The 13,812-nt window shown below is 36.7% G+C and overlaps 1 protein-coding gene across 2 annotated transcripts in view; it reads left to right on the plus strand.

The window, feature by feature from the left end:
- The window catches only part of LOC136256366 (uncharacterized), a 44,404-nt gene that overhangs the window by 10,719 nt on the left and 19,873 nt on the right, over positions 1-13,812 (plus strand). The window lies entirely within an intron of this gene.

A 13,812-nucleotide genomic window follows, 5' to 3' on the forward strand; every position in this document is an offset into this window, starting at 1 on the left:
GTCCTTGCCACCACCCCCAGCACTGGCTGTCAAATGCTGGACAGCTGGATAACACCAGCAACAATAAAATAAACTACATGAGGGAATCAGCATTGAGCCTGCCCTCGGAATAGGCCAGATCAATGCAAGCAGGTATGGGACGATGTACAGAAGATCGATGTCTCCTCAGGCACATGATGGCAGACCTTAACAGTGAGAAGCAAAACCTACATCTCAGCCAAAACAGGCATTTACTATAGTTCATATCCCATTTGTCTGCCAACATAGAAACTAACTGTATTTGGGTAGCTAAGTGTATTGTTTATACTGCAGGTGTACTGGTGCATCATAAGATATGCTAGCTAGAGATTGTGTTAACCCGTTGTGAGTGCAGTGTTTCAACAGAGTGTTCCCAGAAACTGTTTGTAGATTGATTAACAACATGAGTGTTCCCGAGAATGTTCCCATACCATATGCGTATTATGCCTTTTCTCAGTGTCTTCTAGCCTTGCCATCACCTAGCTATCTTTACAAGCATTTCTAGCTGAGTAAACTTAGAACACAACATAATAATCTGCTTAGCTGTAACTATAAAATTATTCATCAGCACAACATGCATTTTCAGCCTTGCCATGCCCATGCATTTCCCACTATAGTCCTACTGATATACCTAAATCTTATGTACATGATCTCATGTTGTCTGCAGAACTTCACATGAATGGTACTGTGTATGCTACTTTATAGCTATCAGAAGCATGCAGATGGTCTTATATACTCAAATTATATAAGTGTGTATAACTGACAATTTACAACGCAATTGGGTAAATAAGCAAGGAGAGCAATTACAATGTCACCGTGCATGATAGCTAGTAAGTTCTAACTGAATTATACTGCTTGTGCAAAGCTAACAACTTGAAAAATGAACTTTGTAAGTGTCATCAGTTGTGCAACATGGCCTCTCACTGTCTTTGCATCTTTATCTACTATATACATTCTTCTTCTTTTGAGGATCCAATTTCTTGTTTACGTACTTTTCTTGTTTGTACATACTGTAAATAGTACCACCACTCACATTCATCACACTGGACCTACAGCACAAATTAATGTTGATGTTGTTAACTTTAAAGAGTACATTCAGATAAGAGTAGCTATAAACACATTGTCTTCCCATCCACAAGCATGACGGTAAGTAGTGAGTGGCTACAACACACTTAACAATTAACAATGCTAGATAATATACAGTTGTTACTGAAATATTCATTAGAACTCATAAATTCTCCATAAAATCTCTGCCATGTTATGTTTTCCTACTTCATCTCAGTAGGCAATGTGCATGCCTCATTCAATAGCACAGATTCAGTTTAAAAAGTTTTTATTGCACATGCAATTAATTATGCTAATAATGCTACGCTACAGCCAGATTTACATTGATTTGCAAACTGGAATATTGCTTTCTCTACAGTTAAATCTCTTTGCTACCTCCCTCAATGTTAATGTATCAGCATTCTCCAGGTCTTTCTCTGTTTGAGCAATCATTATATTGTACTTCTTGAGCTCATCTGATTAAAATTGTCTGCTCAACACTTGCATGCCATCAGGCATAAATATCCAATTTTAAGTGGAAGCTAGTGTACTAACAAATTAAAGCTAAACAATAGATTATGTAGCAACAATAGAATAAAATATTTTATGAAATAATATACATATATGTGACTGAAAAAAATTGGCTCGATTTTCCAATGGATACAAATTAATTAATATGCTTGCTATCACATATGTGTGGGAATTGTTCTAATTGTAGAGAAGTGAGGCTCTTTGGAAAATCTTTTATATGCAGAACAGACCACTGTATATAATATTATTAATCAATAATTGAAAGCATACAATAACCACTAACTCTTACAACTACGGTACACAATATTAATATTACAAGTATGCATAATAAATTATTACATCATATCATTAACTCTATTACAGGTACATCATGTCACATCATTACAATTTTGACTATATATGTAGAATTCCATTAGATCCTACCAGATCAGCAGGACTTAACACAATTCAAGACTGGATCTGCCAACAGTGTGATGAATTATTGTTTTTATCATATATTGCCCTAAATGTCAGTTTCATCATGCACTTATAAATATCATGCGATCAATATTCTTTTATTTTAACTGAGGAATGCCTTATTTTAAATACACTGTAAATACAGTGGTGGTCACAACACACTAACACAGGTGTGATATTGTTGTCCAAACTGGCACATGTATATAAAACCTATATCACCAAGCCTGGAGTTTGATTGTGGGTTTAATTTCACTCAACTGATTAAGATATGTACAGGCCCTCACTGATCATCAGTATGCAAATTTTTCATCTCTTTACTGTTGACTGGATTAATCTAATGGAAATTCTATGAGTTAATGTTAATCAAGAGTAAATTTACTCTTGGTTAATGCAAATTGGTTACTTTATTGATACAAACATACTGGCTTTGTTCACTGACTTGAACTGTCACTACAATAAAATGTGTTTTTGTGCATATCACAAATGTACATCACATACTTCGGCGGAGTATGTGATGTGTAGGAGATGATGGTTCACATTTGCTGACTAATGGACAAATGGGTTCACATTTGCTAACTAATGGACAAATGTGGACAATCATCTCCTACATATCACATACACCACAGGAGTGCATGCTATGTACAACACATTTAGAGCATACCATGCACATATGCACAAATACACATTTTATTGTAGTGTGTCTGTGTAATGGCTTAGCACAAAATGAGTTTATTTATAGCACATAAATTCAATAAAATTGATGCTTTTCTATACATCCTACTACCTCTAAATTATCTGACAACTTTAAGATCTTATAAACTTGCATTGCAGTATGAGATCTACAATGTTCAGCCAAAGTGAGATTAAACATAAAGGAGCCAGTATAGTAGAGCAGCTAAGCAACAAATTTTGATGAAATCGTTCACTTTGTGATAAAAGCACCAAATTTTCTGTGGAAGTTGAATAAGGTATACTCAATCATTTGAAATATGGTGGCACGTCAACATCATTGCCTTATAGTATGTTTTGAAACTTTTAAACTAGGTTATAAGTCCATTTCTAGCTGGTCAGGAAACCATACAAGCACATACATAATCTTCATTTTTGCAGTCACATGAATGTATTTCAAATATACACGTGCAATCAGAAAAATCTTTCAAAATTTGGTAAATAACCTTTTAAATACTTCTAATGGAGCCAACATTTCAGCATCAAAAGTACAGGCATAATCCAACAGAAACAATATATTGCACATCTATGGCGTCATATACCATGGCCCCCAGTGCTTTTAACATGCAAGCTAATGACCTGGATGGACACCTCCCTTGATCAGCTTTTGGATATGACCATCCCTTTCTCATCTATTTAGATGCAAAATTTCTCGCCTTAAACCACTCAGATGAAGCTATTACCATGCTTTACCAATAATAATTATTGATCATTGTGACACTGTGTGGGTGCCTGCTAATACTGGTCATTTCAAATTAAAAGACTAGAGAGACTTCACTCACATTTTTCAGTGATTGACTTTACTAGTCTATAGAGCGGCTAAGCGAAAAAAAAATCATTCACTTTTTGATAAAAGCACCAAATTTGGTACAACGTTTGCTTAATTTATACTATTTCATATTAGATACGATACCATTAAAGTTACCAACCATATCACGCTCAAAGAACCTGAAAAGTAAAATGAATAGAAAATGTATCAGGGAAGTCATAAAAGTACTCAATAGTAATTAATATACATTGCCATGTACTCTCTGTAAAACATACCCCACAAGATGGTACCGAGCTAAATGTTGGTCAACATAAATCCCTAAATATCATACAGTAGATACTTATCTCAGTGGAACACTTTTGAGTGACAAGTGGGCAGTTTCTGACTGACTTAGAAAATGGTGTGGGTGTATTTACAGTACAAGTACACCGAAAAAAAATTTTCAATTAGAGTAGGGACCATAGCACATTGATAAAGGTACTGAAAGTGTTGGAGTAGTGCACGATATTAAATCACAAGTAAAACAATAAGAAGTGTTATGTTGCATGCACTCCAGTTATATAAATTATCATCTGAAAAGTGAAGTATCCATTATGCTTTGTTGTTGGCTATGTTCAACCCATTACACAGCAGTACAAATCAAGAACTGTTTGAAAAGCACAAAATAGCCACTCTGAAAAATACGGATGATTTCCGCCATGAAGGGAAGCCATCACATACTACCGCCAAATCTACACTTTTCGCTGTCAGCAAAGATGAATAGTACACAAAGGAGGACACTGGTAAGTCCATGAAGAATGCATCGTACGTACTGCGGGATGCCAAAAGGCACCTGTTGGGCCAAAGCGATGTCAAACAGTAAAAAAATCAAGCCCGTAGCCTTAGCTGTTATCGAGTTGCACTTGTCTGAAGGGATCAGTCAGTCGGTCAGTCAGTTACTCAGTCAGTATAAAATTCCATTAAATAAATGTGACCCAGTCTGGGAAAACTGGGCTTATCGCCTATTTAAAAGTATCGAGAAATGCCGGTTTTAAGTATTTAGTGTGTTGTAGCTCGCCAATGGTTGAAACTGCTGTAGAGTTGGGTTGTTAAGTGTATGTATCTGTTAAGCGCATATTATTTGTTAAGTGCATACACATTTCTTGTAATTAACCATGGATGATAAGCGCACATGGCAAAATGCAATGATAAAGCAACACACAGCAAGAAACGGTAAAAATAAATGTATCCTCAAGCGCATACGTCTCCCTTGAGGTCTCTCTTCGCTATGTATACAGCAAATCAGCCATCTGGATAGTGATAAGCTCGTTCATTATGAAGGATTTCACCCAGAAATGGAGTCAAATATCCTTAAACACTGGTGTGGTGACTGGCACAAACTATTAACTACTCTATTACAACGTAGTGATTCCGTGTTACACTCACCATAATTATTTACTAGACGTATGCACCTAACAGATAGTATGATTTTTACAAAAAGTTTTCTCCGAAAATTATAAGCGCATTCACTTAACAACCCGACTTTACGGTATGTGTACCAAATTTTCACACGTTTTACACCAATTCCTTACCTTCCAGAGCATCTACTGTGCAAGTAGCCAACAACTAAGTTTCCTGCCATTTTAGATAGTTTTTAAGCCGAGGTTGACTGTATCAGGCGAGCTGTAAATTGGGTGGGAGGCAGGGGGCCCTGGAAGGCAGGCAAGATAGTGTTCAAAAATTGAAAAGGAAGGTGTAGGGATGAATTAGGCCAAGTTTTGGGCCACTGAGGTATCAAAACTGGTTAAAATGAAAGGAACTTCACAGCAGATGTACTTATTCAACACCACAGAGCTGTACAGCTACATACAGTCATCCCCAGACTGACCAGAGCTCCATTAAGGCCCCACACCGCACGTACGGATTGCCACTGGGCTTGGGAAAAGCAGCCAGTAAAACCAGACCACTCAAGTCTAGCTGATTTTTATTGTGAAATTAGATAGTTTATTCATGTAGCTTTGTGTCCTGGGTGAAAAATCGAATCTGCAGACATGGGTGATAATACTGGTTTTCTCAGTCTGGGTCACAAATTATTTTAAAATTCCGTAGCAACTTGTTGAAAGTGTTTTGTGTTAATCTGAAAGCTTGTTTGGGCTTAGTTTTACCTAACCAATACTGCCTTGTTGTCGTTAGGAAAAATTAAGGCTGGTTTTTGGGTGATGTTATTTCGTGGGCCATGCCTACTCCTTTGTGGTCCCTACTGTACAGTACAAAACTATTGTACTGTACAATAGTAGTAGATAGATTGATTGACTGTGGGTTGAGTAAAACGTCATCGTGGCATCATACCTTGCACGAAATGTAAACCCACAATCACTTTCCACATTTTCAATCTATAAAAGAAAGCTCACTGATTTGCTCTGCCTCTCAAGGGGAGGCATAGCAGATTAGTGATCAATTGTGAGATCTGCAATGCTACTCAGCACATCAGTGGTCATTAGTGAGGTGTGCTGTGTGTTGACTCCCTCAACTGGAGACATGCAGATACCTATCATAGTACTGTATAGTAAGGATCACAAAAATTTGGGCGTGGCCAATGAAAAAACATCACCCAAAAACCAGCCAGATAAAACTAAGCCCAAATGAGGCTTTGGATCAACCCGAAAAGTTTTCAACAAGTTGTTACAAAATTAAACAAATTAAACAATTTTCTAGTGACTGACTGAATGAGTAGCTGACTGATGCCTTCAGACGATAACGGTTAAGGGTGCTCTGTACAGTCCGCTTATATGGCTTCCCGTGAAATTTAATTTGTTCTATAACTTACGAATGGTTTTAGCAAATGTTCTGTACTTTTTTACTAGATATAAGCTAACACTAGTACACAGTTTAGTCCAAACCCAACTGCCAAATATGCTTTACAACTTGAGTTACAGTTTTCCCTTTATACTAGAACTAGTCCTACAGTTTACCCACAAGAGCCTTGATACTTTTATGATACACTATGCTAAACAGCACAAACCATTGTGCGTTTTTATTTTTGTCTTTTAACTTCTCAATCATTACATATTTATCTTTTGGGTTGACACTCCCAAAAATCTTTTTCTTTACTTCCATGTTATTCATCATCTGGACTTTCTATTTCAAAATGGCAAACGCTCTTCTCTGGCAAAATTACTAAAGTAGCTTGTGTGAAAATTTCATGTCTTTTGGATTAAAAATGACGGAGTAGTTCTAATTTAAGTGAGAGGGTGTAGAATGGCAAGATGCGTGTGCTTGTTGCTATGGGATACCTAATTTACAGGTACTAAAATGCGTCAACATGTCACAGGCTAATTAAGTGACCATAATATTTCTTTTAGTGCAAAACAGACTATGTCTTGGGAAGCCTTGTACGAACTGTACAGAGCACCCTTAAGGCTATGGGCTTGATTTTTTCACTGTTTGATGTTGCTTCAACCGGGCACAATGCCTTTTGGCATACCACAGTATGTACAATGCATTCTTCACAGCCTTATCAGCGTCCTCCTTTGTGTCCCGTTCATCTTTGCAGACAGCAAAAGGTGTTGATTTGGCAGTGGTAGCACATGATAGCTTACCTTTGTAGTGGAAATCATCCATATTTTTTTCATAGTGGCTACTTTGATTACAGCGGTGCTTTTCGAACAGTTCTTGATTCATAATGCTGTGTAACGGGTTGAACCTACACGCTGTAGCTGATACGAAGCATAATGGATACTTCACTTTTCAGACAATAATTGGTAGCTGGGGCCTGTGCCATTTCGTTCTTTTGATGCGGTATGCGTGGGTTCACCAGACATAATAATTTTATTTTACAAAAAAAGTTAAAAAACAAGTACACAAAAAATTTTGGAATTTTTGACTAGAGTAGGGACCATAGCACATCGGTAAAAAGTACTGAAACAAGCTGGAATAGTGCACAATGTTAAATCACAGTAATACAATAAGAACTGTTATATTCCTACTTTTTGTGTACTTGTCTGCTATATAGGAGGTCTCTAATCATTTTAGAGAACCTCTCCTAGACCAGCGGTCTCATCATGAATTTAAAGACCTCATTATCTCCTAAAGTTCAAAGGATTTTATACATACCATTTTCTAATTCAAAATATGGAGCCCATTATTTTTTTTAGAATTAGTGTCAGGAGAAACCATGCCTGCATTGATGAGCTGTGTGGTTCTAAGATTTTGAAAAAACTGGAGAGTATGTTTTGCTCATTTATTTGATGGTGAACAATGCATCACTGTTACCGTAATATGATTTAACTATTGAGATACTTTGAACAATTTTTATTTATTTATTTTTATTAAAGCTTTTCAGCACAAGTGCTGAAAGTCTGTAGGACACCAGGTCCTACAGCCTGCTTAAAGTTAAAGTCTGTTTGAAAAGGTGGAGAAAAGAGGGAAAAAATCATAACTGGACCTGGGCAGCCTCAAACCTGCAGCTATCCAATTAATGCTTGAACACTTACAGGAGTCTGCCAGGCAGTTGGGATGTTTTCTCCTTGTCAATTTCATGTATATGTATCCACAGGAACTCTAGAGAGTGACTTATTATCTCAAAGTACCCAAATGGAGATTAGTTTATTTATTAAGGCTTTACAGCACAAGTACTAAAGGTTTGTAGGACACCTGGTCCTATAACCAGTTTAGTTGTCACATAAAGTATGTTTGAAAAGGTGGAGAGGAGAAAAATCCATGGGCAGCCTTGAGCCTGTAGCCATCTATTAACGCTTGAACGCTTACAGGATTCTGCCAGGTGGTTAAGATGTTTATTCCTTGTCAATTTTATGTATATCCAGAGGAACTCTAGAGAGTGACATATTATCTCCAAGTACCCCATGCGGAACCAAATAGACATTAGTTAATTTTATTAAGGCTTTAAATAAGCAAACAAGTAAGCAACTTGATTTCTGCATCATTTGCTTCTCATAAATGGAAATAGAATCTAGGAATGACTGAACATTGTTTCAACAGTGAGTTGTATTCTTCTACAACATACATACACACTGCACACTATTTAAATTTACTATGAAGTATCAGTACAAACAATACTGACTTGTCAACTTTCCTCCAGTTGCACTAGCTCCATCCATTCCACTAGTTTTAGCTCCATCCTCTAACTTTTTGCTGATGTCACTGGCCAATTTCTTTAGCCGCTGACTGTTAAACTGCTCCATCACTGTCAACAACTTCTCTAATGGTCCTGTGTCACCACTGTCCAAAGGGGGTTGAATCACATGATCTAAGAATTACTCAGCTGCCTCTGCATCTGTTGGCTGGGATATCACCCTGGCCTTCACATTTCCAGGAAAGATGCCTTTCTGAAGTAATCTTGCAGAGAAAAGGTGTCTTTACTGGCAGACTGTTGACCAGTTTGGGGCGAAACTCATAGTACACATCCAGTGCAGACATTTTGTTCTAGTTACCTGTAGTAGTATCATCGTAAACATATACAATTATACAAAACAGTAAAAAAATACAATTTTTAATTATTTCAACCTTCTAAAAAGCTGTCATCTATAAGCAAGCTATCTCTCCAAAAGTTGTACCAAACAATCTGCATATTTCCACCACCCAAACATCTACAAGTTTATTCCTAGGATGTCCCTATTGTTGTAGAGAGCCAAAACCACCATTATCACACGTAGAGTTACTTGCCATCCATACAGGTTGAACCAAGCAATTAATATATTTTGTGCTAATCCTAGTTAGGAAGCTACATTCAAGTACATATCTATAGACCATTCTATGCATGCCCTCAGAAATCATAGCCTAATGCTGTATACGTATATGCTGAACTTAGCAGCACCAATAGACCTCAAGCCTTCTACATCATTGTTCAGTCTTTTCAGTAATTAATTGTATATTGATATTGCAAGCATTTACACAATTTTTTCATTTCTATTCGAAATCAAATGAATAGCAAGTGTATATATGAAGTTTTAAGTATTGCACAGTACAGTGAAGGGGAATGGCAACTGTTGTAAACAACAATCATCATATGAGTGATGGTCTGTGAATATAAACAGAAATGGCTGTGATTAATAACCAACCAACACAGTCATTTCTTTTCTGCCTCCTTGTATTTAGCTTTTTTTTCATCGGAGCTTTTTTTGGAGGCCACACACTATTTTTACAGCTTGGCTATTTTGGTATAGGTATCACTTCTTTTTTGTAATTATGTACTCCAAACCTGGTATATGGATGGCTTTGGGACTTTGCTTTACCTGTCATTTTTCTTTACTGCAGAAGGAGGAAGAGATCCAGAGTAGGCTTGAGTCTATTATGCTCCAAAATTTGCCTATTATGCTTTTTGGAATTTCTTCAAAATTTTGCCTATTATGCTTGCTTTTATGCTTTTTAGAAATGGATTATGCTTTTATTTTGTGTGCTTTTTCTTTGTGCTGAGAATTCTTTATATGATAGAATGTAAATGGAGAAGTGTCAATTAAACTGCAACATACAAATAATAGCAATAGCTTGAAATTGGGATGTACTACAGAGTTGGTAGTAGGGATGCCACGATAGTCATGACATATGACAAGTCGTGACAGAAAGCTCCATGATATGATATGATATAGGCTTCTTTATGCCATGACATAAATATCTCCTAATAATGCACTCTTTTCCATTCATTTGATCAAATTTGATGCAATGAATATGAGAAAAATTCACAAGATAAGTATGAGCAGTGTTTGTTGATGTCACAGTTAATACTGCTGATGTTTAAGTTCATATTTTTGCATGATTAAATCAAAATAGCTATAAACTTTCATAAGTAACAGCTTCAGTTGTGAAACTTTAAAAATTACTTATGTTGTGTCATATGGCATGTTGTGACGTAAACCTCTATGACATGTGACATAAAATTTTCTATGCCGTGGCATCCCTAGTTGGTAGGCATATTAGAGCAGGGGTGCATGTCTATAGTCCCTCAAAAGCTATAAGGATTCTCTTGTCTAATATTTTTGTAGCTTTGTATGCAAATAATTATGTAGAAAATATTATGCTTGGTTTCTGATTGATCTTCTGATTTGTAGCAATTGCTATTCAAAGGACAGCGACTGCTCGGTATAGCATGTGACTTGCATTTGCAGCACCATGCCAAGTACATATTAGCCTCCTGGGGATAAACACTTTAATTCATTCTCATTCTCTCTGACTGTTCTATTAGAGTGTTGATTTACTGTTCTATTAGGCCACTCCAATTGGTAATCATGTTTCTGGTCCACCACCTGCATCCTTTTTACAGAAAGTGAAATTTCAGAAATACGTGGGGAATATGCCCGCATCAGATTTTTGAAAAGGCTGGATTTCAGAAACAAATATTGGGCTGCTACAAACATGCTAAATCTAACTGCTTAAGTGTCACTATATGTCTTTTGTCAGTGAAAACCTGCAAGATACAGGCATAGTGCATAGTACAGATCGATATACTCTAATAAAACAGTCAGAAAATCACAAAAATAGTCTAATTGAGCACTCAGATCATTGTTGCTTTGTTGCTGAATTCCGCCCGCCCGCACCTAAAACCAAACTTCAGATGACCAGAAACATAAAAACAAATTGGAGTGGCCTTAGAGAATTTCGATCACAGCTGGATCATTTTGAAATATTTTCCTGGTTTGATTTCAACCCCAATCTCACTGCAGACCTGCAGAGACTTTTCACCATTTCAATGTCCAGACATTCACTAACTATACTGACTCACCACTAACTTTACTGTCATCAGAGCTTCTATTGTATTCTCTCCAACTGAGCTTCCAATAATCATAATCATCATATAACATTTTATTCAAAATCAGACGATGAGACACTTATATAATACCAAATACAATGACTGAAGCTCATCTAAACTGCTTTGCCATGCCTTAGTACTAGTTGGCACATGACTACATGTGTCCTATAAAACGCAAACCCACAATGAAATTAATAAAGCATTCATTTCGTCGAGTGCAAACTTGTAGTAGCTAGCCACGACTGTAGTGCATTTTCTACTCTTTGTCAAGGATCATTTTACCATCCAAAACAGGTAACTTAGTCATTGAATTTGTGACTGTTATAACAGAAGTTATACTTAGTGTGGCAGAAATTTTCCCATTACGCTCCGATTATGCTCCATTATGCCAGCTTTATGCTATTATGCCAGCAAAATCGACGCAAGCCTAATCCAGAGCAGACATTTTATTTGCGGATAAGTAAAAGTATTACACAAATTTGTTATTACTACTGTATGAAATTATCACATGAACTCTTCTCTATAGGTTGACTTGTTTGTAGCTGAGATATCTACAGGGGTGACTTGTTTGTTTGTAGCTGCATTCTCTATCGGGTGATTTGATTGTAGTTGAACTCTCTACCAGTTGACATTTTTTAGTTGAACACTCTACAGGTGTGGCGTTATCATGTGCCGGATTATCATTAAAGCATAAGTTTAAGCATCTTCGTTTTTGTAATTAGGTATTTTGAGTGTAGCTAGTTTATTTTCGTTTTGTATTTGTTTGTGTCTATCTGTATGTGTGTATGTATATTCTGTGTTGGGGACCACCTTGTACAGGCTGTCTAGCCTTTTATGTTAGGAGAAACTGATTGATAATAATAATAACTGCAACAAGCGACGACACTTCAAAAAAATGTCACAGATGTATCAGTATTTACGACATGTCAAGTACTTACTACAGTCGATTGCAAGTGCATTTGAACATTGCAAAAATCATTCTGTGAAGTTCACTGGTGAAACAAAAGATTCACGGAGCACTTTCTGTTCTTTCTTTTGGGTATTTGAACTTGTTTAGTGTTGTTTTTGTGACTGCGTAGCCCTTGCAGGCAGGCCAGACACAATTCACGCATTACGTAATGTTCAAACACACGTGCATGCAATCGACTGTACAAAGTCTGACAGTCCTATGTTATCTCCATTTTGATATCAGCCTTCCACTAGCTACTGCTGTACTGAGAAATGCGAGGAGACTATACCACAAACATATTAATCACGCATGAATCACATGCATAATTACGTGCATTAGCAAACTGTACCTGATTAGTTATCTGACACAAGTCAGGAAGCTTTCTGTGTAGTTACTGTTAAAAACTAATTGGTAATTGTATATGAATTCGAAGCTTGATTTCTGAAATGACTTTCTGTCGGGGGAGTTTACCCAACAGTCCGTAGCTGTTAATATGTCTCTGAAACAGGGCAAGTGGGCTCAAACTACACCCCAAGACCATGGTCAATGGACGATATGCACACTTTTTTACTTGAACGAAAAATGATCAATTAAGCGTAGACGGCACAAAATTCGATAGTAAATTAAAAGCGGAAGTCTGATACAAAAGTATGGGAAGCAAATGTGGCTCGAGCAATAACTCACTGCTCTAGCTAAGGACAGGCCATCTCGCTTGCCATACACTTCTTTCCTTGCAAAAGAAGTGTATGGCAAGCGAGATGGCTTGTCCTTAGCTCGAGTGGTGAGTTATTGCTTGAGCCGCGTTTGCTTCCCATACTTTTGTATGGGACTTCTGCTTTTAAGTTACCGTCGAGTTTTGCGTCGTCTACGCTTAATTGATCATTTTTCGTTCGAGTAATAAAGTGTGCATATCGTCTATTATAGTTATCGGTGAAATGTAGGGTAGGATAATGGTCTATAACTTGCAGCTATAATTTGAAGTGTAGCTACGTAATATGTATTGAAAATTTTGTGGCCACAGCATATGAGCAACATAAAAATTTAGCTGCATAATTTGAAAATGTAGGCAAACTTTATGTACCCACTGTATGTAGGGTTTTAACTCAATAGGAAAGTTTGGCTTTTTACTGTTTCTGAGAATTGTCACACAGGCTGACCTTTAATGTAAACAAACAAGTACTAATTGAATTGCTTTTTGAGCTAACATCTGCAAATGTTCACATGACCTAAAATCCCATACATAATAACTACATCAGATGCAGCAATTATTATAGCTGTATTGGGTTTAGAGTAGCCTGGTACATGTTGTTATTTTTAGGACTTCTCTACAAATATCAGAGTTACTTTAACGCATGACTGAAGTAACATATTAGTTGTTACATGACCTAAAATTTTCAATGATATAAGCTATTGGACACATTGGCACATGTTATCGAACTACAAGGTGTACAGAAAGTAACAAAGATAATAATTAATATGTCTTTAATCACTTCAAATCAATTATAACTACAATGATTTTAAATTGGAATTTTGGTCACGTGACCACTAAAATTCAGTCCATGTGAAAATTCTCAG

The sequence above is a fragment of the Dysidea avara genome, chromosome 5 (genome assembly GCF_963678975.1).
Source record: "Dysidea avara chromosome 5, odDysAvar1.4, whole genome shotgun sequence".
Classification (NCBI taxonomy): domain Eukaryota; kingdom Metazoa; phylum Porifera; class Demospongiae; order Dictyoceratida; family Dysideidae; genus Dysidea; species Dysidea avara.